The sequence below is a fragment of the Protopterus annectens genome, chromosome 12.part0 (genome assembly GCF_019279795.1).
Source record: "Protopterus annectens isolate FY-2018-M chromosome 12.part0, PAN1.0, whole genome shotgun sequence".
Taxonomy (NCBI): Eukaryota; Metazoa; Chordata; order Ceratodontiformes; family Protopteridae; genus Protopterus; species Protopterus annectens.
The window spans coordinates 1,148,319,592-1,148,345,506 of record NC_056746.1 but is presented as its reverse complement, the minus strand read 5'-3'; the positions used below and the strand labels follow the sequence as shown (position 1 = coordinate 1,148,345,506).

General features: G+C 45.1%; 1 protein-coding gene across 1 annotated transcript in view; it reads right to left on the bottom strand.

Annotated features, from left to right (window-relative positions):
* Nucleotides 1–25,915, bottom strand: part of LOC122817037 (transient receptor potential cation channel subfamily C member 4 associated protein) — a gene marked incomplete in the record, with an annotated part of 2,826,501 nt that overhangs the window by 760,031 nt on the left and 2,040,555 nt on the right.

The window sequence follows — 25,915 nt, the reverse complement described above, 5'->3', positions numbered from 1 at the left end:
CACACAAATTTCTCTTCTGTCAAGGACAGTCAGAGTAGAGCAAAATGGTCAGTCAGATGATTTAAGCCAGACTGACAATATCTATCCCTACCTGTCAACCTGCAGACATTGGAAAGAGGAACAACCCTTAAAAAGTAGGAACACCCAGCAAAAAAGCTGGACCTCTAACATAAAATCTGAATATCAGGCAACTCTTTCCACTTCCAGAATGTGAGCGTCTACTTTAAAACAGAGCCGGAAAAATACAAACATTATATAATGTAAAACTGCACTGCAAAATTCTACCACACAATGTCATTTAGTTTTGCTACAAAAAAAGGGAGATGTAAGATGCCTCTCCTGTTTTTTTTTTTTTAAATTGTTCACTAGTATATTCGTCGAGTGTGGTTTTCTGTACAGTAGGCAGCATCAAAATATCACATGATGAGAGGGATTTGAAAATTCTGTGAAGTCATAAATAGAACTTGAAAAAAGGGACATAACTCACTCCAAGACTAAAAAAAGAAATGTTCTTCCAAAACAGGCAGCGCTGAGAGGTCTACTTCCAAACAACCTGACAGATCATCTATGGTGACAAGCAAAACATGAGGTAATAGTCTTTCAAGGGTTCCAGGGATCTCCAGTTAAGAAGTATTCAAGTCAAAGGATTTACAATTCCAATGCCCCACTACAGAGACTACATCACAATGCAAGCGGTACATATATAGGTAAACAGAAAATTTGTGTCACTTGCTCAAACATTTACCTAGTATTTTGACAAAACCTATGCTCCATGAAGGGCAACATCAGAGAACTACTAAAACTAGAGCAGAACAGTTTTCTTAAAATGAATCATTTCTTAGTGAAGATGCAGAAGTTTTGACAGAATCCCCTCCATACTTTTCCTAGAGCTTTGCTCACTGTGTTTATTCAACTTAAAAGTCTCATTTATCAATCCCACCTTAACAGAAATACTGAACACTTTTTCAACGAGATAGAAATGTAATCATTACAATGCAAAGCTGACTGACGATTTAGTGTTTAGATAATGCACCTTGCCTGTTAAATATAGATGTCAGGAGCAACACATCTACCATTTCAGTTGCCATATAAAAAGAGGCAGAATGAAGGACTCGAGCACTGTTTCTGCCAAATAAGTACAATGAGTCAAACGTGTTTCAATCAAATTATACACACAAGCTACAAGGCCTTAGCCATACCCCTAGAGAAGTTACAGCAGACAAAGTGCAGATACTGGGATGGGGTGTCAATCATGGTCAGCTGATTGTTTGAAAGTGTGGGTTAAAATAGTTGAAATCACTGCAGCATGTAGGGTAAAAGTTAAACTGGCTCTGCAGAAGTCTAGAGGAACTTGGTTGTAATTCAGTTGACTACAGGACTGCTGGGTTTTAACATTTTCTGTTATGCATCAAATTTACTTGACTATAAAAGTTGACTACAAGCTAATTAAGCCACCAACAACCTAGAAGTAATGCCTCTAAATAAGGATTTCTAAAATACAAAACAATACAAAACTCTCAAAAAAAAAAGTGTTGGTGACTTCAAGACAGGTTAAAGATAAAGTACAGTTTTGTACCTACCATAAATGTAGATGTCCGATAGGTATGCATCTGCAGTCATCACATATGGGTTGTCCTGCCTCAGGCAGCCCTTCGGTCGGCCAGATTCCAAAGTCTGGGTCCGGTGTCGGCTGATGTCGCCCTTTCCCTGACGTCAGAGCGCCTGGGGTATAAAAGCATCAGCCGACGCCATCTTCCTCAGTTTTTCTTGCCCCAGATGCCAGGTGCCCTCTAAGGAAGGCTAAATTTGGAGAAATGCAATAACTTCAAAACATGCACAGAAATATATATGCATATATATATATATATATATATATATATATATATATATATATATATATATATATGAAACAAATACACCATAATAGATAACCCCAGCAAGCTATGAGAGGGATAAGTACCCAATAAATACCACAGAGGGGAAGGAGGGAGGGTAAACCTGAATGCAGATGCATACCTATCGGACATCTACATTTATGGTAGGTACAAAACTGTACTATGTCCTTCAAGGATGCATCTGCAGTCATCACATATGGGTAGAATACCATAGCCAATCTGGGGGTGGAGGATCTATGTAAAGGATGGTGTAGCTAAAATGCCCTGCAGGACTGCCGTAGCAAAGCCTGCTCTGGATCTGGACTATAAAGGTAAATTGTAATGCTTGGAAAATGTATGCATGGAGCTCCATGTAGCAGCTTCTAAAATGTCCTTGGTAGCCACCCCTCTTAAGAAGGCTGTGGAGGTGGCTGTGGCTCTGGTCTAATGTTAGCTGGCACAGTTTTTCCATGAAAGGAGTAACAAAAACGAATACAATTTCCTATCCATTTAGAAATTCTCTGTTTTGAAATTGCTTTTCCTTGTGCACTAGCAGCATATGCTACAAACAGCTGGTCAGTTTTTCTGTAACTTTTAGTTCTGTCCAAGTAGTAGCGCAACTGTCTGTGTATGTCCAGGGTGTGCAGAAGCTTTTCCCCTTTGTTTTGTGGATTTGGAAAAAAGGTAGGCAGGTGAATAGCTTGGTTTAATGAGACCCTGGATACCACCTTTGGCATAAATGAAGGATTGGTTCTCAAAGAGACTCTGTCTTGATGAAAGATAAGAAATGGCTGCACTGCCATGAGGGCCTGTAACTCAGATACTCTTCTTGCTCAGGTTATGGCCAGAAGGAAAGCAGTCTTCCAAGACAGGAACTGTAGTTCTGCAGATGCTGCTGGTTCAAAGGGAGGCAGTGTTAGTTTTTCCAACACGAAGTTAAGGTCCCAAGTAGGCACTGGTGGATTCCTTGGAGGATTAATGTTTTTAATTCCTCTTAGAAACTGTCTTAGGAGTGGATGAGAGAAGACAGGCGGATCAGTAATGTACTCTGCTGAAATTGCTGAAGCATGAATTTTAATGGAAGAGTAAGACAGGCCATTGTGAAGCATTTCTGCCAAATATTCCAGGATATGTGCCATGTTCATAACTTTTGCATCTAGGCCCTTTGAGGTGCTCCAGGTGTGAAATCTTTTCCATTTTGCTGAGTATGCCTTTCTTGTGGAAGGCCTGCGAGCTTCCATGATGATATCCTTCACTCTCTTGGATAGCTTGTCCTGGTGATGAATCAAGGTATTTTCCAGGCAGTTAGTTGCAATGTTTTCAGGTTGGAATGCAGAGTTGTGTAATTGTGCTGTGTCAGGAGAAGCGGCCATTGTGGAAGAAGCCATGGTTTTGTCTGTGACATGCTCTTTAGCAATGGGTACCAGTGCTGTCTTGGCCAGTCCGGAGCTATCAGAATCACTCTTGGCTGCTCTGCCCTGATCTTCAGTAAGACCTTGGTCATTAATGGAAGAGGTGGGAATGCATACACTGTTAGAGTTCTCCAGCTGAAAGAGAGGGCGTCCACTTTCCATGCTTGTGGGTGGTATGTCCTTGAGCAGAATTTCTTCATCTGATTGTGTGGGGAGGCAAAGAGGTCTATGTCCGGTCTCCCCCATGATTGTGTTATCTGATGAAAGATGTCTGGGTGCAGCATCCATTTGTGTGCATCCATGATGTTGCTGCTTAAGCTGTCCGCCCGTATATTGTCCTTTCTTGGCACAAACTGGGATTGCAGCTCTATATCGAGTGTCAAGGAAAGTTCCCATAGATTCATTGCCAGTCTGCAAAGAGGGTAGGAATGGGTACCTCCTTGCCTGTTTATGTACCACATAACTGTGGTGTTGTCTGTCCTTATTAGCAGGTGGCCTTGATGTAGAAATAGCTGGAAGGCCTCGATTGCATGTATCACTGCCGGCATTTCCTTTTGGTTTATGTGCACGCGTAGCTCTTTTTGTGACCATAGTCCTTGAATGCACCTTCCCTCCATGTGCGCTCCCCATCCGTGGTCTGAAGCGTCCGTTGTAATGGTTTGGCTGGCTATTGGCTTGCTGAAGGGCAGACCCCTGTTTGACTGGCTTGCTTGAACCCACCACAGAAATTCCCTTTGAAGGCATGGGATGAGTGGTATCAAAGTTTCCAAGCTGTGACTGTGCTGAGTCCATAAACTCCTTAGGTACCATTGTAGTTTCCTCATATGTAGCCTTGCTTGAGGAATCAGAAGAATGCAAGAAGCCATGTAACCCAAGGCCTGCAGGATTTTCCTTGCAGTCAGCTGAGTTTGTCTTGACAGGTTTTTGAAGTAGTCCGGTAGCTGACTTTGTTTTTCTTCTGTGAGGAAAGCCATTTGGGTGGTTGTGACTAGATTCGCACCCAGAAATGTTTTCTTTGGGATGGTACAAGTCTTGACTTGTGAATGTTGACTGTATATCCCAAGGCCTGAATTAGATGGATGGCATAATTCAGGTGTTTTACCAAAGTTTGTTGGCTGTCCGCTTGTATAAGGCAGTCGTCCAGATAAGGGTAAATTTGCATCCCCTGAAGTCTGCAGTGTGCAATTACTGATGCCAGGCATTTCGTGAATACTCTGGGCGCAGTAGATAAGCCAAAGGGCAATGCTGAGAATTGATAATGCTATGAACCTGCAAGAAATCTGAGGTGTCTTCTGCAGCTTTGTCTGATAGGGACATGCAGGTATGCCTCCTTGAGGTCCAGAGTTAACAGCCAAGACCCCTTGCCCAGCATGGGAAGGAGTTGCTGTAGAGTCAGCATTTTGAATTTTGGTACAATGAGATAAATATTCAGTGCGGATAAGTCGAGAATAGGCCTCCATTGCTTTTCTTTTCTTGGAACAAGGAAGAGTCTGGAATAAAATCCTTGGCCTTGTTCTGAGAGAGGAACCTTTTCTATTGCTTTCATTTGCATTAAGTCTATTATTTGTAGTGTCCATTTGTTCCTTGTAATAATGTGCCAATTTTCTGAGAATAAGGAAAGATTTCCACCCAAAGGTGCTTCCAAATGAGCCCTGGTTGGCGGTGTCAAAGCAAAGTCATTGAGTCTGTCCTTGTGCAGCAGTTGTAGGCCCTGCACTACCTCTCTGGTTGGGAGGCTGCCATTGACGTCCTCTGTAGGAGCCTCTAGTTTGCCCTCTACCTCTGGCACGCCTGTTCTTGCCTCTCTGAAATCTCTCTGTGTCTGGAAAGGACCAGTTCTTGGAAGGCCAATTTCTGCTGAATCTTGGTGGTTGGACTTGCATTAAATCTTTGATTGTTTGTACAGATTTTGCCTTTTCTTCAAACTTCTTTAAGACCTCCTGAGCAGTGGAGCCAAATAACTTTTGCTTTTCCAGTGGAGCATCCAGAAGCTTTGCTTTAACATGGTCTGGCAGAGATTGTTCCTTCAGCCAAGCATGCCTACGTATGACTGCACCTGTCATAGCTGACCTACATGAAGCTTCCAATGCATCATAACCACACTGCAAGAAATGGTTGCTAACCTGTTAAGAATTATGTACCAGATCCTGAAGTGATTTGCGATCTAGGGGTTCAGGTGGAGATAGTTTTTTATGCAATTCATCTAACAAATACTCTTGGTACTGTATCATATGAAATTGACAATTTAAAGCCCTCACAGAAAGGGTAGCAGAAGTATACACTTTTTTACCCCATCGCTCTAAAGCCCTGAACTCCCTTTCAGAGGGGAGTGGGTTTTTTGTAGTGACAGCTGCAACCCCTTTAGGGCCCTGGGAAATAGTTTCTGGATCAGCAGAGTGGGCCTTGTAAAGGAAAAGATGTGATTCCGGGACCCTGTAATACCTATCGGGTTTGGCAGGAGCCGGAGGGAGAGTGTCAGGGGTTGTGCTAGACTCAGAGTACACATCATCAATGACATTCAAAACAGGGGGAATAGCCAAAGGTCTATGCTGAGGCAAATGCAAGAAGGTCCTTAATCTCTTCCTGGAATCAGAGAATTCCTGGCCCTGCCATTGGAAATGCTCCCTCATTGTGTGCAAAGTTTCCCCAAAGGACAGCTCTTCAGGAGGGGAGGCCGAAGGGATAGATTCCTCTGCATCAGAATCCTCGTAGGCCGAAAAAGCCTCCTCCTAGTAGTCCGAGAGAGCAGAATCAGAGGCCTCATCTGAGGAGTGGGGATCAAGGGGCTCAACCCTGGGCCTTTTTTCTGTAGGAGGTTGAGAGCCCCTGTCCGGATGAGGCTGTGAGCCCCTAATTAATGAAATAAGGTCCTCTGCTAGACTAAGGATCTGAGAGAACCTGTAGTGGGTCCCTGAGGGATAACCCTGGGAGGCATAGACTTTGAGTGTTTAGCAGCTTTAGCCCTAGAGAATGCCTTAGTGGACATGGATGCAGGAGGCCTGGCTGCACCACGTGCTGGTGTAGTTTTGTCTAAGGGAATGGTGTCGGAAGGTTCCTGGACACCAGATTCTAATGGAGATTCAATAACCGATACAAAAGTGGCCTCCAGGGCCGAGGTTGTCGGTTGTACGGTTTTGGTGGACGGAGGTACCAAGGACTCGGTATCAGCCGAGACACTCGCAGTAGGCCTGGCCGTGGTTTCAGCCGAAACCGCGGCCCGCGTGTGTCGGTCCTTGTCCTTCCGTTTCTTTATTAAATGTGAAGTCGGAGTCTCCGACGGCATATTGTAAGCAAAACTAGCCCCAAAAAATTCCTTTGCAAACTCCGCCAGACGTCTAAGAGTGCGTCGGTTCAAGGAAGCACAGGCGGCACAGGCCGAGACGTCGTGGTCTGGGCCTAGGCAAGGTAGGCAGTAAGAGTGGAAATCCTTATGAGGTATTTGTTTCCCACAAGTTAAGCAATTATTAATTTTATTTGACATCGGCTGAGGCAAGAAAGAGTCCCCAACGGGGTTCTTAGCTTTTGAAGTCTTCGGTTTAGCTGAATTACAGGAGCTGGCAGACCGGCACTTGCGAACTGCTTCTGCTTCGGGCACCACGCGGCAAGAAAGACTGAGGAAGATGGCGTCGGCTGACGCTTTTATACCCCAGGTGCTCTGACGTCGGGGAAAGGGCGACATCAGCCGACGCCGGACCCAGACTTTGGAATCTGGCTGACCGAAGGGCTGCCTGAGGCAGGACAACCCATATGTGATGACTGCAGATGCATCCTTGAAGGACATCTGTTATAGCATAATTTTAGTCTCTGCCAAGACAAAGGCAGTAGACTGAATAGCTGGGTAAAACCTTAGCATAACCATTGATGCCCTTCTCTTCTGTGTTGCAGTATTCTTTACATATGGGTTGTATTCCACCCATCGACCCAATGTCCAGCCTGTATACAAAAGCTTGCAGCCACTGCCAGTAAGTGGGATGTCGCACATAGGCTCTAACATCATCAGCCATAAACGTGACGTCCGCACATAACATCCTCAGAACAAGTTAGCCCCATGAGGAACAATTCTAAAGCAAATAAGGAGTCATCCTAGAAAGTAACAAGTTGTAGGGGGGTAGGCGGGAGGGACAGAACACTGCAACACAGAAGAGAAGGACATCTATGGTTATGGTAAGATTTTACACAACTATTCTATGTCCTACTCAGTGCTGCAGTACCTTTACATATAGAGTGCCAAAGCTCAAAAGGAACCAAGGGAGGTAAAGGGAGTAGAGGAAAGAGTGAGGAAGCATTTTCCACAAATCCATGCAGAATCTCTCTAGCAAATCCTGCCCTGGACCTAGAAATAGTATCCAACTTGTAATGTTTAGTAAAAGTATGGACAGAAGACCAAGTAGCACCTCCAAAATGGAATTGGCATGTAGTCCTTTAAAGAAAGCCCCTGATGAAGCAAAGTACAGTTGTGTACACTTACTATAAATGTAGATGTTAGAGTGTATTCACTGTTGCAGTCATCACATTTGGATCATCCCTGCCAGGGTAGCCCTCAGCCGGCACGTATAAAAGAGGCTTAGTATTTCTGCGTCGGTTGCTGTTGCTTCAGGATTGACGTTAAGTCGTCAGTAGTATAAAGTAAGGCAGCAGACACCATTACATCAGTTTTTCTTGCCCTGTCAGGAGCCCACAAGTGGGAGCCAGGTTATGGTGGAAGAAAGTACAGTTGTGTACACTTATCATAAATGTAGATGTTCGAGTGTATTCACTGTTGCAGTCATCACATTTGGGTTATCTGCTTGCAGTAGCCCTCAGTCGGCCTGATTATCAAAGTCTTGGGTCCTGCGTCGGTTCATAGGTTCATACTAGGCTATCTGCCCACGGGCATTTATAAGCCTAGCCCAGAGTTTTGTGGCTTTCGCCACCCCTTTAGTTTGAAGAAAACTATGCCCATTATTTTGCTATGCCTCTGTCAAGCAGTGACACTGAGGTAATCCCTGGGGTATATTGCTGTCTCATCTTCCGTGACATCAGGTAGTTAGGGGTATAAAGCATGCAGCCGATGCCATTACATCAGTTTTTCTTGACCCAGATGTCAGGTGCCCCCCTAATGGCAAGCAATTAAATACATATATATATATATATATATATATATATATATATACACACATATTATACCTCCAACAAAAAAGCAAATACCAAAAAGCTTTTAAGCATAGTAAAGGAGCGTAGAGGTATAGCCAAAAGAAGTCAGGGGTCTGGAGGGAGGGTAACCAGGACTGCAACAGTGAATACACTCGAACATCTACATTTAAGGTAAGTGTACACAACTGTACTATGTTCTTCGTGTTTCACTGCTGCAGTCATCACATTTGGGTAGATTCCCAAAGCTAAGGATGGAAGGAGGACTTCAGATAACATTAGGACCAGCTATAAGGCCCTGCAATACTGCAGTGGCAAAGCCAGCTCTGGATTTAGAGAAAATTGGAAAATGATGCTGCTTTGTGAAATTATGTACAGAACTCCAGGTAGCAGCTTCTAGGATGTCTCTGGTAGGGACACCCCTGAGAAAGGCTGTAGAGGTAGATGCAGCCTTGGTTGAATGGGGTCTAATCCCCTGTGGGATAGGTTTTCCATGGTGCTTATAGCAGAAATGAATGCAATGGCCTATCCATTTAGAAATGGTTTGCTTTGAAATAGTCTTCCACTCTGCCCCTGCAGCAAATGCCACCAGCAGTTATTCAGATTTCATTTGAGGTTTAGTCCTGTCCAAGTAGAATCTAAGTTGCCTACGCACATCTAAGAAGTGCAGTATCCGTTTCCCACTATTCTGTGGGTTAGAAAAGAAGGCTGGCAAAATGAATGGATTGATTAAGAGCCACATTGGATACCACCTTGGGCATGAAAGAGGGAGTGGTCCTGAGGGACACCCTGTCCACATGAAAGATGATAAAAGGCTCAAGTGACATAAGGGCCTGTAATTCAGATACCCTTCCTGCTGAAGTGATGGCTAAACGGAAAGCTGTTTTCCAAGAAAGGAATTTTAACTCTGCACTTGCAGCTGGCTCAAAAGGAGGCAGAGTGAGTTTTTTTCCAATACAAAGTTAAGGTCCCTGGCTGGAGTTGGGGCTCTCCTGGGTGGTCTTAAGTTTTTGGCCCCTCTGAGGAACTGCTTGAGGAGTGGATGAGAAGAGATGGGTGGTTCTGTGTTGTAATGAGCTGAAATGACTGAGGTGTGAATTTTGATGGAGGAAAAGGAAAGGCCCTTGTGAAGCATCTCAGTTAAGTATTGAAGAATTGGAGGTAAATTGGGTGCTGCTGTGGCCATCCCTTGAGTTTGGTTCCAGGCACAGAATCTTTTCCATTTTTCAGCAAAAGATTTTCTAGTACTAGGCCTCCTTGTTTCCAAAATGAAAAAGATTTTCTAGTACTAGGCCTCCTTGTTTCCAAAATGACATACAACACTTGTTTACTGAGAGATGATAATGGGGACATTAGGTAATTAACCAGGCTGCCAGGTTCAGGGTTTGAAGCTGGGGGTGCAGAATCTGGCTCCCCTGCTGTGACAGCAGCGTAGGGGTCTGAGGCAGGTGCCATGGGGCTAGCTGTGACACACTGCGCAAGAGGGGGTACACCAGTGTTGGCATGGCCAGTCTGGTGCAATCAGTATCATCCTTGGTTTGTCCCGTTTGATATTTAGTAGTACTTTGGAGAGGAGAGGCAGAGGAGGAAAGGCATAAACTGATAGATTTTCCCAGCTGTAGGACAGACTATTCAATTTCCAACCTTGCTTGTGCAGAATTTGTCCAATTGGTAGTTCTGGGGGGAGGCAAACAGGTCTACATCTTGGCTCCCCCATTTATCAGCATGTTGAAGTCTTTGGTTCCAGTTTCCACTCGTGTGGGTCCATTAGATTTCTACTTAGTTCGTCTGCCAGTGTATTTAGTTTTCCTGGTAGGAACTGAGCCTGTAGATGCACTTGGTAGCTCAAGGCTGTGTTCCACAGAGCCATGGCTGGTCTGCAGAGGGGGTAGAAATGGGTACCCCCCTGCTTGTTTATGTACCACATAACAGTGGTGTTTGTCTGTCTTTACGATTAATTGTCCTGGAAGAATGTGGTCCTTGAAGGCTGTCAGAGCATTCTGTACAGCTAACATTTCTTTTTGATTGATATGCAGGTGCATTTGACTTTGGTACCATTTGCCCTGAATGCACATCCCTGCCAGGTGAGCCCCCCCCCCCCATGCATAGTCTGATGCGTTGGTTGTTACGATTTGGGCAGCAGGGGGTAGAGTGAATGGTAGTCTCTTGTTTTGGTGGCAGGCCTCTACCCACCAAAGGAATTCTAACCGTAGGCAAGGTATGATAGGAATCATTGCTTCTAGATCCTGAGAATGTTGACACCATAGGCTTTTTAGATACCACTGTAGTTTCCTCATATGCAGTCTTGCATATGGAATTAGAATGCACGAGGCCATGAACCCCAAGGCTTGCAGCATTTGCCTTGCAGATACAGCAGGGTTTTTGTGGCCACTAGTTTGAAGTAAGTTGTCAAATTAATTTGTTTCTCTGGCATGAGGAAAGCCATCTGGGAAGTTGTATTCAAGCTTGCTCCCAGGAATATAATTTGTTGACAGGGTACCGGCTGTAATTTCTTTTCATTTATGGTGTACCTCAGACAAGTTAGCACCTTTTGTACTAATGCCAGATGATTCAAAAGTATGTTCTGGCTTTCTGCCTGAATTAGACAATCGTCCAGGTATGGGTATTTTTTAATATTTCTTTGCCTGCAAAATGCAATGACTGGAGCTAGGCACTTTTTGAATATCCTGGATACACTGGATAAGCCAAAGGGCAGTACAGAGAACTGATAGTGCATGCAGCCTGCTTTGAAGCATAAGTATCTTCTGCAAGATTCCCTGATTGGGATGTGCAGGTAGGCTTCCTTTAAATCCAGTGTTGCCAACTAGGTATCTCTGCCTATCATGGGAAGCAACTGGTGAAGAGTTAGCATCTTGAATTTTGGAATCACCAAAAAGGAGTTTAGGATAGAAAGGTCCAGGATAGGGCACCATGAGTTGTCTTTTCTGGGTACCAGGAAGAGTCTTGAGTAGAAACCTTGTCCCTTTCTCTCTTCTGGTACCATATGAATAGCCTCTAATCTTAAGAGAGAGAGTACTTGCTTTTGTGCCTCTGCCCACTGATTTGGGGGGAGATCTGGCCAACCATTTAGGGTTGGTAATGTGTGGAAGTGAAATCTGTATCCTTGGGAAACTGTTTAAAACCCATTTGCCCTAAGTAATGAGTTCCCAGTTTTTTGCTTGCAGAGCAATCTTTCCCCCTAAAGGAGCAGTCAGTTGAAAAGTGCTTGGAAGTTTTAAGGTTGAGTCATTGAGACAGCTTACCATAGGGTGAGTCTTACTACTCCCTGATTTGGAAGTGGGAGCCCCCCACTGCTTAGCCCTGTGCGTATCCTGCGACTGAAGCCTGGTTGTTCTGCTGGTTCTGGGTTTGAACTGAGAAGGCCTGGAAGAAGCAGGAAAAGACTAATTTTTGAGGACCAATGCCTACTAAATATTGGAGGCTGCACTTGTAAGAAATCTTTAACAGTTTGCAGAGATTTAGCTTTTTCCTCCATCTTTTTAAGAACTTCTTTTGCTTTGTTGCCAAACAGGCGGTCCTGATTTAAGGGAGCATCCAGCAGTTTAGCTTTAACATGATCTGGCAAAGACTGCTCCTTAAGCCAAGCATGCCTTCTGTGTACAGACCCAGTTACAGCAGCCCTGCAAGATGCCTCTAGTGAATCAAAGCCACATTGCAAAGTATGTTTTCCAACCTGTTCAGCAGAATGCATTAAATCCTGTAAATCCTTATTTTCAGCACAATCAGGAATCAACATAATTTTCTGTTTAAGCAATCCAATAATATGCTGCTGGTACTTTATATGAAACTGGCAATTTAAAGCCCTGATGGCCAAGGTTGCAGAGGTGTATACCTTCTTACCCCATCTATCCAGGGCCCTGGAATCTCTATCAGAGGGGGTAGGATTTTTGGCAGTAGTAGCCTTAATGCCCTTGGGTCCCTGTGATAAGGTCTCAGGATCTGCAGTAGGATTTTTAAAAAGAAACTTGTCAGAATCAGGAACCCTGTAATATCTATCAGGTAATCTGGGAGAAGGAGGTAGAGAGTCAGGGGCCAAACTAGATTCCGAAAAGGCATCATCAACAATGTCCAGTACAGGAGGGACAGCTAAAGGCCTGTGTGGGGGCAGGAGTAAGAAATCTCTAAGCCTCTTTTTAGAATCAGAGAAATCCTGGCTTTCCCAGTGAAAATGCTCCCTAAGAGTATGCAAGGTTTCACCAAAAGAAAAATCCTCTGGGGGAGAAGCAGAGGGAATAGAGTCCTCTGCATCAGAATCCTCATAGGTGGATAAGGGTAAATCCTGGTCATCAGAGGAGACAGAAATTTCAGAATCCTGGTCAGAAGTATCATAAGCAAATTCAGTCCTAGGTCTCAGAGGGGGGAAGGCTGGCTTCCCCTGATTAAAGTAATAAGATCTTCAGCCATTCTTATTTTTTTTTTTTTTTTTTTGGCACAGAGGCCTGACCATGCGGTCTGGTCATCGGCTTCCTAGGCATGGTTCGAGTTTTAGGCCTTGAAGTAGATGGCATTGGTTTAACATGCAAGTCAGTAGACCTGAATACACCCTCAGAAGCCGGTGCCTGCACAGCAGCTCCGGACCCATCCAAGGTAGAGACATCCGCAGGTTCCACAGTTTAAGCATCTCACAGCATACCAGACTCCGAATGGGTCTCAGTAGAAGCCTGCGAATCTGAAAGATGGGTATCAGGGGCTGCAAAAGCGCCTCACTGAGTACCGGCGAACTGGCGACTAGCTTAGGAGAGGCTTCCTCGGCAGCTTACCGAAGACATATCTGGATAATTGAACAGAGTACCAAAATATTTAGAAGCAAAAATATACCGATGATGAATAGTTCGTGGTTTAAATAAGGCACAAAACCGATAGCGAGGTACATCGTGGTCAGGGACTAGGCAAGGAATACAGTACGGATGAAAATCTTCATGAGGTATTTGCTTTCCACAAGAAATACAATTATTGACTTTTACTGACATCGGTTTCGAGCAAGAAAATTTTTCCCCAACGGGGTACTTCGCTTTAGTTGAAGACTTTGGTTCTGAAACTCAAAAACGAAAATTTCAGGAGTCTGCCGACTGGCACTTGCGACTGCTTCTGCTTCGGGCACTGCACGGCAAGAAAGACTGATGTAATGGCGTCGGCTGCATGCTTTATACCCCTGAGTACCTGACGTCGTGGAAGATGAGACAGCAACCGACGCAGGACACAAGACTCTGATAATCAGGCCGATTGAGGGCTACTGCAAGCAGATAACACAAATGTGATGACTGCAACAATGAAACACGAAGAACATCCCTCACTGGTAGAAAGTAAATACCAAAATGTCCCTTGTAAGGAGAGCGAAAGAGAGAAGAGGGGGATGGAGGGAGGGAAACCAGGACTGCAACTGTGAATACACCAACATCTACATTTATGGTAAGTGTATACAACTGTACTACGTTCTTCATGTTTCACTGTTGCAGTCATCACATTTGGGTTGATTCCCAAAGCTGAGGAAAGGGTGGAGGCAGTCAAGGAGACTAGGGGCTGGCTAGGATGCCTGTAAGACTGCAGTGGCAAAGCCTGGCCTGGATTTGGAGAAGATAGGCAGGTGGTAATGTTTGGTGAAAGTGTGAACAGATGTCCAGGTGGCAACCTCCAGGATGTCCCTGGTGGGGACTCCTCTGAGGAAAGCTGCAGAGGTGGAGGCTGCTTTGTTGGAGAGAGCCCTGACCCCCTTAGGGGGAGGCTTTCCATGTTGCTTGTAACAGAAATGGATGCAGTGTGCTATCCATTTAGAAACTGTTTGGAGATGGCTTTGCCCTCTGCCCCTGCAGCAAAGCTAATCAGCAATTTATCAGACTTTCTGAATGATTTAGTCCTGTCTAGACAGAATCTGAGCTGTCTGTGCACATCTAGAGAGTGCAGGATCCTTTCCCCTTATTCTGTGGGTTAGGGAAAAAGGTAGACAAATGAATGGATTGGTTGAGAGCCACACTGGACACAACTTTGGGCATGAAGGATGGGTTAGTCCTGAGGGGAACTCTGTCAGCATGGAAGATGATGAAGGGCTCCACAGCCATGAGTGCTTGTAGCTCGGAGACTCTTCTGGCTGAAGTGATTGCCAGAAGAAAAGCAGTCTTCCAGGAGAGAAATTTTAACTCTGCTGAAGATGCTGGTTCGAAGGGGGGCAGGCTGAGCTTTTCCAACACAAAGTTAAGGTCCCAAGCTGTGGTAGGTGCTCTTCTGGGTGGCCTCAAGTTGCCCCTCCTAGGAATTGTTTGATCAGAGGGTGTGAGAAAAGGGACTGCTCAGTGGGGAAATGAGCAGAGATAGCACAGGCATGAATTTTAATAGAGGAAAAGGAGAGACCACTGTGTAGCAAGTCAGCTAGATAATCCCAAGATGAGAGGGAAGGAGAGAGGGCTGTGGTGTATTGGCTCCCTTAGCCTGAATCCAGGTGCAGAACCTTTTCCATTTGTCAGCATAAGACTTTCTAGTGTTAGGGCGTCTGGCCTCACGTATAACATCTAGAACCTGATTGATCAGTGGTTAGGGAATAAGCCAAGCTGCCAAATTGAGGGTCTGCAATTAGGGATGTATGAATTCTCCTTCCCTCTGGGTCAGGAGGGTTGGGGTCTGAGTGAGATGCCATGGTGGCAGTGGGGACAGGCTGCGCAGCAGTGGGTACCAGTGCTGCGAGGCCAGTCTGGAGCAATAAGAATTGTCCTTGGTTTTTCCTCCATTATTTTGAGCAGTACCCTGGTAATGAGAGGTAGTGGAGGAAAGGCATAGACCGATAGACTGAACCAGGGGAAGGACAGGGTATCCACTTTCCTAGCCATGCAGTGATGCTCCCTGGTGCAGAACTTGCTGAGCGGATGGTTGGTGTGGGAGGCAAACAGGTCGACCTCTGGGATGCTCCACTTCTGAGTTATTAGGCTGAAGGTTCTTTTGTCTAGCTGCCACTTGCATGGGTCCAGAAGATTTCTGCTTAAGTGATCTGACAGAGTTTTTAGAGAACCTGTCAGGAACTGTGCTAACAGATGTAGTTGCATGGCAGAGGCTGTGCGCCAAAGGGTCATGGCCAGACTGCATTGAGGGTAGGAGTGAGTTCCTCCCTGCTTGTTGATATACCACATCACAGTGGTGTTTGTCTGTTTTGATCAGGAGAACCCCTGGGGAGAGAAGGGGCCTGAAAGCTGTCAATGCATGCTGGAGAGCTAATATCTCATTTTGGTTGATGTGCAGATGGATTTGCTGTGGGCTCTATTGGCCCTGCATGCACCTGCCGTCCAGGTGTGCACCCCAGGCATAGTCTGATGAGTCTGTGGTGAGGGTCATGGAGGCAGAGAGTGGTAAGAAAGATAGTCCCATGTTGTGGGAGCATGTTGCTGCCCACCAACGAGAATCTTTCCTGAGGTAAGATATCACTGGGTATTAGAGTTTCCAGGTCTAGAGAGTGCTGACACCAAAGGCTTTTTAGGTACCACTGAAGTTTCCTCATATGCAGTCTGGCATATGGAATGAGTAGAATGCAAGATGCCATGAACCCCAGAGCTTGCAGGATTTTCCTTGTAGATAACTGGGTCTGGTGGCTAGTTGAGAGAAGTAGGCTGTTGGGTAAGTATGGTTTTCTGGTGTAAGGAATGCCATCTGGGATGCTGTGTCCAGACTTGCTCCCAGGAATATAATCCTTTGGGTGGGTACTAGTTTGGATTTATTTTTGTTGATAGTGTACCTTAGGAAGGTCAGTAGGAACCTTACAAAGGCCAGGTGCTTGAGCGGCTTTTCCTGACTGCCTGACTGAATTAGGCAGTCATCTAAATATGGGTAAATTTGGATATTCCTTTGCCTGCAAAAGGCAATGGTCAGAGCCAGACATTTTGTGAAAACTCTGGCAGCAGTAGATAAGCCAAAGGGAAGTGCAGAGAGCCTGCCCTGAAACGTAGGTATTTCCTGCATGATTCCCTGATAGGAATGTGGATTTAGACCTCTTTTAGGTCTAGGGTGGCTAGCCAAACATCCTTGGAGAGCATGGGTAGCAGTTGCTGGGGGGTGAGCATTTTGAATTTTGATATCACCAGGAATGCGTTTAGAATGGATAGAGAGAGGATGGGGCACCAGGTGCCCTCTTTTCTGGGTACAAGAAAAAGTATGGAGTAGAAACCTTGACCTTTGTGTTCTGCAGAAATGTGCTCTATTGTCCTCAGAGGGCAGGGAAAGGACTTGCTTTTGTGCCTCTGCCCACCGGTTTGGAGGTAGATCTGGGAACCCTTTTGGGGTTGGAAGAGTGTGGAAAGAAAATTTGTATCCCGGGGACACTATGTTGAGGACCCAGTGGTCGCTGGTAATGGTGGACCAGTTGCTTGCGTGAAAGGAGAGTTTTCCTCCTAGAGGTAAGTGAAGCTGGGCAGAGGGAGGCGGTGGTGGAGGAGAGTCATTGCGAGTTCTTACCATGAGGGGGTGGCTTAGAACTCCCTGCTTTTGAAGTGGAGGAATTTCACTGTTTTGATCTCTGCATTCCCTGTGGCTGCTGTCTGGGGGGGGTTTGCTTCCACAGGGTCTGGGCTGAACTGACCTGGTGGGAGCAGGAATGGACAAGTGCTTGGAGAGGCAATGCCTACTGAACCTGGGTGTCTGGACTTGTAAGAAATCCTTAACTGTCTGCAGAAATTTAGCTTTTTCTTCCATCTTTTTTAAGACATCCTCTGCCTTAATGCCAAATAAGTTGTCTTTGTGGAAGGATGCATCCAACAATTTAGATTTAACATGGTCTGACAAGGGCTGTTTCTTAAGCCATGCATGCCTTCTAAGGACAGAACCAGTGACTGATGCCCTGCAAGAAACTTCTACGGCATCAAAACCACAGTGTAAGGTGTGCTTAGATATTTGACTTACAGAATGCATTAACTCTTGTAACTGTTTAGATTCTGCACAAGGAGGAAAGGAAGACACTTTGTTTTAGGAGTTCCATGGTATGTTGCTGAAATTTTAGCATATGGAACTGGCAATTTAGTGGCCTGAAAGCAAGAGTAGCAGAGGTGTATACTTTTTTACTCCATCTGTCTAGTGCTCGGGAATCCCTATTGGAGGATGGAATTCTTAGCAGAGGTTGCTTAAATACCTTTAGGCCATTGAGAAATTACCTCAGGGTCAGCAGTAGGATTTTTGAAAATAAATTTTTGTTGAGTCAGGGACTCTAATACCTGTCAGGCTTTCTGGGTGCAGGAGGTAGGGTGTCAGGAGTCAAACTGGATTCTAGGAAAACATCCTCTACAACATCCAGGACTGGGGGAATGGCCAGGGGTCTGTGCTGTGGAAGATCTAAGAATTCCCAGAGTCTCTTCTTAGACTGAGGGTAGTCCTGACATTCCCATTGGAAATGCTCCCTTAAGGTATGAAGGGTTTCCCCAAAGGAGAAGTCCTCGAGTGGAGAGTCTGAGGGAATGGAATCCTCTGCATCAGAATCCTCATAAGCAGAAGGGGGTTGCATATCTTCATATTCAGATGCATCAGAGTCATCACACTCCTGTTCAGACAAAACTACTGGGGACAAATTTCTTTCTCTTTTGGAAGGAGTAGCTTGGCTTCCCCTGATAAGCATGATAGGGTCCTTCTGCCATTTTAAGCATTTGAGACTGAGGCAAGGAAGCAGGTGCCCGTGAGTGGGTCGTCGGTTTCTTGGGTGTGGTTCATACCCTGGGTCTTAGAAACTTGGTCGTTTTCAAAAGAATGGTAGACGGGAAAGTAGTAGTCTGTTTGTGTTGAGAATCGGTAGTGCGAAGCAATTCCTCAGAAGCCAGTGCCTGCTCAGTGGCTCCGGACCCATCCAAGGGAGAGAACCACAGGATCCTTAGCAGAAGAAGAGTTTTGCGACATACCGGACTCTGAAAGGTTCTCTGTAATGGCCTGCAAATCCACAGAAGCGGGCATCAGAAAGCATTTCACTGAGGACCGGAGAACTGACAACTAGCTTAACGGAAGCGTAGTCGGTAGGCTTGGACCTGTGCGGTCTGACTATGCCTCTATCCTTACGTTTTTTCAGAAGATCTGCTGTCAGATGGCTTACCGAAGCCATATCGGAATTTGAGGACTACTTCTTTTGGCTGCTCCCGTTAGGGGTAGCCACAGTAGATCAACTGTTTCCATTTCTTCCTGTCCTCTGCATCTTGCTCTGTCACACCAATCACCTGCATGTCCTCTCTCACCACATCCAGAAACCTTATCTTAGGCCTCCCTCTTTTCCTGTTACCTGGCAGCTTCATCCTTAGCAACTTTTCCCCAATATACTCTGCATCACTCGTCAGCACATGTCCAAACCAACATAATCTTGCCTCTCTGGCCTTGTCTCCAAACCTTCCAACCTGGGCTGACCCTCTAATATACTTATTCCTAACCCTGTCCATCCTCATCACACCCAGTGCAAATCTTAACATCTTCAACTCGGCCACGTCAAGCTCTGATTCCTGCCTTTTTGTCAATGCCATGGTCTCCAACCCATATAACATAGCTGGTCTCACTACCAAATTTGAAGACTATAAGCGACAATATCTAGCTACAATAAGGGCGCAACGATGTAAAGTTCTAGCGTTGAACAAAGCACAAAAGCGACAGTGGGGGGGAAGTCATGGTCTGGGCCTAAGCAAGTGAAGCAGTAAGAATGAAAGTCTCGGTGTGGTATTTCCTTTCCGCAGGCGAGAAAATTGTTAACTTTTTCTGACATCTGTTAGTGCAAGAAAAAAGGATCCCCAATGGGGTACTTAGCTTTAGAAGACTTCAGCTTCAATTCGGTAGATAAAACTCAGCGGCCGACCGGCACTCGTGTGAACCTGCTTCTGCTTCGGGCTCTGCGGGAAGAAAGACTAATGTAATGGCGTCGGCTGTCTTATTTTATACTACTGATGACCTGACATCAGTCCTGAAGTGACAGCAACATACGCTGAAATACCAAGCCTCTGATATTCGGGCCGGCTGAGGGATGCCCTGGCAGGGATAACCCAAACATAATGACTGCAACAGTGAAACACAAAGAACATCAGATCTGGTGGAATGGGCTCTGACAGAAAATAGTGGAGATTTCCCATGAAAATCATAGCAACACACAAAAAGCTTTAGAAATCCAAGATGAAATAGTTTGCTTGGAAACAGGTAAACCCAAAGCTCTGGGATGAAAGGACACAAAGCTGATCAGACTTTCTTATAGATTTTTGTCTTGTCCAGGTAAAATCTGAGTTGCTTATGTACATCTAAAGTATGTAAAAATTCTTTCACTTGAGGATTGAGGAGAAGGAAAAAAGGTGGGTAACTGAATGGACTAATTAAGAGAGACAACTCATTCACCACATTAGGCATGAAAGAAGGGTTAGTTCTCAAAGACACTATCCTTGTGGAAGACAAAAAAATTGGAAAGGATGCCAAAGCCGGAATCTCAGAAACCCTCCTAACAGAAGTCAGGGCTACCAGAATCCCTGTTTTCCAAGTGCAAAACTTTAGAGGGGCAGAGGCCGCAGGCTCAAAGGCAACCAGGGTGAGCTTTTCTAAGACATAGTTGAGATCCCAAGGAGGAGGCACAGGCTTCCTGGGAGGTTTGATATGTAGGACGCCTTTAAGAAAATGTTTAACCTCCAGTCTGGAAGCTAATTGAGATATTAATGGCAAACAAGCAGAAAGAGCAGACCAGTGGACTTTCACTAAGAAATATGACAAGCCACTTTTAAGAAATTCACACAAGAAAGCACTACCGGAATGTCCACAGAAAGTGGATCCAGACTTATTTTACAGCACCAGGTAGAAAGTATTTTCTATTTGTAAATGTAAGATTTCCTAGTACTGGGTTTCCTGGCCTCCTGCAAAACCCAAACACATCCTGGGAGAAAAGGTGCCTAAAAGGGATCAGAAGTTGATCACCCACAAGGTCAGTTGACTGATGTGGATGGATCAAGGATCCACTGTCCTGTGTGAGTAGGTCCAACCGGTGAGGCAACTTGTGGCAACTGCCCTTCGCTAACTGCAGAAGAGGGAAGCAATGCTGTCTTGGCCAAAAGGGAGGAGTCACCAGCAAGATTTTTGGTTTGTCCAGCTGAATTTTTCAGGACTTTTTAAATGAGGGGGAAGGAGGAGAATGCATAAAGAAACATCCCCTTCTATGAGAAAGAGGGTGTCCACCTTCCAAGCTAGAGGATGAGGGACCCTGGCACAAGAGGAAGTTGTCTGTTTTGAGGGGAGGCAAGTTGTCTGTTTTGAGGGGAGGCAAAGAGGTCCATATGTGGAGTAGCCCACCGGCAAACCAGATCCAGGAACACATCCCTGTAAAGCATCTACTCGTGGGACTGTGTCATGGATCTGCTTAATGTATCCACCGTTAAGTTCTGAGCTGAGGGTAGGTACACAGCTTGCAGGGTTACTTTGTACTGGATAGCCAATTCCCACGCCTTGAGGGCTAACCGGCAAAGAAGGTATGACTTGGTGCCCCCTTGCTTGTTTATGTACCAGAGGACAGTGGTACTGTTTGTAAAAATCTTCACAGGACCTGGTAAGAAAACAGGATGAAAGGTTTGCAAGGCCAGGATCACACAGCCCTCATCTCTCGGATGTCAATATGCTCCCTCTGCTGAGAAGGGTAACAAAGACCCTGAACCTTCCCGGAAGCAAAGGTTGCTCCCCACAACCTATGTCTATGGTGTCTGTGACAAGATGCTGTGAAGGATGTGGTAAAAGCAGATGAAAATCTGGATTCTGAAAGAGCTGCTAAATCCACCAATGAAGCTTTGTTTCCAGGCAGGGGAGAAAAGGGACCAAGAAATCTAAAGGATGAGCATGCTGAGACCATGTTGACTTTAGAAACCAATACAAGTTCAAGTGCAACTTTGCAAAACGCATCATGGCAATCGTGGAAGCCATAAATCCGAGAAGTCTCAGGAATTCCATGGCCGAGACAGAAGGAAAAGGCAGAATGCTCTCCGTGAAGGTTGTAAAAGAGATAACCTTGTCTGTAGGGAGGTACCACCATCATCAGATCTGTCCTGAACCTGCACTTTAAGAAAATGCGATCCTGAGATGGAGTCAGACTGGATTTTTTTAAAAATTTTTTGTAAACCCTAGGCCTTGAAGAAAAAGAATGGCTTGCACAAGGTTGCGTTTCAACTGATCTGAATCACTGGCCAGGAAAAGGTGGTCTAAAGGGTAAACTTGAACCTCATTGACACTCAAGAAGGCAATGGCTGGAGTCGGGCATTTTGTGAAAACCCTTGGAGCAGTGGAAAGACCAAAAGGTAAGGCAGAAAACTGAAAGTGCAAAGAACCCATCAAGAAACACAAGAATTTCCTGTACTGAGAGTGAATGGGAATATGCCGGTAAGCATCCTTGAGATCCAGAGAAGCCATAAAGGATTGAGGAGAGATCAGAGGGGAAGAGAGTTTGCAGTGACATCTGAAAAGAAGGCAGGTCCAGGAAAGTGTTTAAGTGGGAGAGCTCTAGAATGGGTCTCCAAGGACCATCCTTGTCTTGGAACAACATACATTCTGGAGTAAAACCCCATTCCTCTGTTCTAGACGTACAGTCTGAATGGTGCCTTCCTTGAGAAAGAAGATGAGCTAATAGCTGAGGGAATAGATGAAGCTGACAAGAAGGGGGTTGAGGAATCCCCAGTAAAGGAGGAAGAGTTTTCCAAGTCATAAAATACCCTTTTGGATGACAGAAAGAACCCAGGAGTCTCAAGTGATCTCTAACCAGGCTGGAGAGAAAACAAAGGCAGAGAGAGAGGTGTGTGACTTGGTAGAAGAGAGTGCTTGCCACAGAGAGCAGGATCTGTCCTGAAAGGGCTGTGGGAGATGGAGGAAAAGGAGCAGCAGATTTTGACTGAGGAGGTCTCCTAGAAGACTTCTTAGACCTAGTAACAGACGTAGAAGCAGAGGAAGATCGAGGAGGTCCCCTGACAAAGGATGCCCTTGCAGGAAAGTTCCTATGGAATTTGAGAACTGGTGAGACAAGCAAGTGTTTCAGACCTTGGAGTTCCATACCTTTTTCCTGCAAAGATTTAAAAAGTTCTGCAGCAGCTGAATCAAAAAGGGCAGACTTATCTAGTGGGGCATCAAATAACTTGGCTTTTGTGTCATCAAGTAAAGACATAAGCTTCAACCAAGAATGCCTTCTAATAACAGATGCAGAAGCTGCGGTCCTGAAAGATGCCTCCACTGCACCACAGCTGCACTTAATTGAATGGCTGGCTACCTGAGAAGATGCAGACGATTGAGAGAAAACCTGAGATTTAGCCTCAGAGTCTGGTAACTGACAAGGCCTGAGATGCTGGGAGAAAGCAAAGCCAAAGAATATCTAGATAGGTGTGTCTGGTAATTAATGGCTCTAATAGCCAAGGTGGATGAAGTGTAAATCTTAACTAGTCTTTCAAGAATCTTTCCTTATCAGAGGGAAGGAGCTTAGCAGAAGGAGACAAGCGAGAAGATTTAACAGAGACAATGGAGACCACAGCAGGGTCAGCTGAGGGGCATTTAGAGAAACTTACAGTCATCAAGGACTTTAAAATATCTATTGGGTCTCGTGGGAGCAGGAGCCTGGGAGTCAGGATTTTTTGAGGAGGATGCAAAAGCATCCAGGAAAGCTGGAAGAACAGGAAGAACTGCAGATGGTGCAGGGACCTCCATCTGAAGCAGATCATAACACTTTTCTTCAGAAACCTGGGAACAATTCCATTTGAAAAGTTCCCACATCTTATTAATAGTTTCCAGAGAAAAATTATTTTGTTGGGGAATCTCCCCCCATTAGTCTCCTTCTCAGAAGAAGCATATTCCAAAGACATAATCTGAGTGGAATATGCAAGGGAGTCTTCATCAGAGAAATAATCCTTAGATTCAGAGGAAAAGACCTGCGACTCAGTAGCCTGCACAGAGGAAAAAAGCAGAGTTCCAGAAGCCTGCAATGGAGAAGTGAAGGCAGGAACAGGGAGAGAAGAAGGCCTCAATAAGACCCTGTGAGGAAACATCCCAATCTGACGGAGGAATGGAAGGGACATTCAGATGTTTGGACTTTTGTTTCTTTTTAACATGCCATTCCAAAAGAGGAGACCAAAGAAGAGGAGCCAGCTGTAGGTCTAACATCTGGTTGATCCCTAGATGGAAAGAACAGCTGTGTAAAATCTACCATAACCACATATCTCCTCCTCTTTCCATGTTGCAGTATTCTTGGCGTGGGATTTTCCACCTCAGGTGACCCATACATCGGCTCCTATACAAAAGCTTCAGCTTGACTGTTGTAGTTGTGTGGGATGTCACACATAGGGCCATACACCAGGGACCTTAAATTTGATGTCTGCATGCACAGACCTCAGAACCTGAAAGCCCAGCTGGACTAGAGTAGCCAGTGATGGCAGTCATAGGGTCAAGGAGCCATTATGTGGTTAAACTGGTCACAGGGTAGGGTATAACCCCCAAGAGACCTAAGACAGATCAGTAATGAGTGAGAGAAAGGATAAGGGGGTTAAGGTGGGTGGGAAAGAATACTGCAACATGGAAGAGAAAGACATCTATGGTTATGGTAAGATTTTACACAACTATTCTATGTCTTTTTCACACCAAGAATACTGCAACATAGGAATAGAGAGTACCACAGGTTAGTTGGAAGGAAGGGAGGAGGGAGAAGAGGCTAATTCCACAAAGCCCTGCAGGATTGCTATGGAAAATCTGCACGTGCTCTGGAGATACTGTCTAACTTGTAGTGCTTGTTGAAAGTGTGAATGGTGGACCATGTGACTGCTTCTAGTATGGAAGCAGTGTCTAGGCCTTTTAAGAAGGCTTTGGAGGCTGCCACTTCCCTGGTGGAGTGAGCTTTAACTCCCTGTGGGAGTTTTTATTGCCATGGTGTGAATAACATAGGCAAATAGCTTTTCTAATCCAACATAAGATGGTTTGTTTGGAGACTGCCTTGCCCAAGGCCCTGGGGTGGAAGGAAACATAGCTGACTGGATTTTTCTATAGATTTTGTTTTGTCTAGGTAAAATCTTAGCTGTCTGTGTACATCCAGGGAGTGGAGTATTCTCTCACTTTCATTGGTGGGAGAGGGATAGAAGATGGGTAGGTGAATAGATTGGTTTACGGACAGATCATTGACCACCTTCAGAATGAAGGAATGAGAAGTTATGTACTTACCATAACGTTCCATGTTGTCTTCTTCTCGCCTTCTTTCTTGCTGGATGGATTCGGAGCCAATCCTCGGCCTATTACTAAAGCTCAAGAGCTATTTCTTACCGGCTCGAGGCTATCCTATGTCCCATAATGCTAGGCGTGACATACCCAGATCTTGTTTGATAGCTAACACTACGGACATACATGTCCCCAATATATATATATATATATATATATATATATATATATATATATATATATATATATATATATATATATACACCTCTATATATTTAAGTATATAAAACTCTTATAAAAGAGTTACCAAGAAAAGGAAGAGAGGTAGCTAAGGAGATAACTCTCATGATAACACATCTCAGAAGATACTCTCGGTCTTGCCAGGCTAGGGGGATGGAGGGTGGGACGCAAGAAAGAAGGCGAGAAGAAGACAACTAACATGAAACGTTATGGTAAGTACATAACTTTTCAATGTTACGTTGTCAATCTCGCCTTCATTCTTGCTGGATGGGACAGCGTCCCTAGCACCTTAGTCCTGGGTGGCTCAATGGAACAAACTCTTGAGTACAGTGGAACCAAAATCAGCCCGACTTCTAGAGGTCATATCCAGCTTGTAATGAGAAATGAAGGTATGAGAGGAGGCCCATGTGGCCGCTGCACAAATGGAATCCATTGGCAGTCTTGCCTGAAAGGCTACTGAAGAAGCTAATGTTCTGGTTGAATGAGCTCTGGGCTTAATAGGGAGCTCTTTATGCCTCAATTGGTAAATCAACATAACAGAGGTCAACCACCTGGACAAGGTTACTTTGGAAACTGGCAGGCCTTGCTTCCCTTCCGCGCAAGACAGGAAGAGCTATTCTGATTTCCTCGTCTGCTTGGTTCTATCCAGGTAGAAGGGTAACTGACGGTGAACGTCCAGACAATGTAACTTCCGTTCAGACCTATTGGTATAAAGTGGGAAGAAGACAGGAAGATCGATGGTCTGATTCAGATTTTTTTCAGAGTGTACGTTGGGTAAAAAGGACGGATTAGTTCTAAGTGACACTCTATCTTTGTGAAAAACAAGGTAAGGAGGGCGAACACAAAGGGCTTGAAGTTCCAATACCCTTCTTGCTGAAGTGATAGCTACTAAGAACAGAGTTTTCCAAGAGAGCAACTTTAATGAACAGGAAGCCGCAGGCTCAAAAGGAGGGAGAATTAAAGACGACAGCACCAAATTTAGGTCCCATGGTGGGGAGGATCTTTTACCGGGGGCCTAAGTAAGAGGGTTCCATTTAGAAATGCTTTACAAAGTTTGTGTGACATAATGCTGGTCTCTGACAATCCAACATGAAAATTTGCAATAGC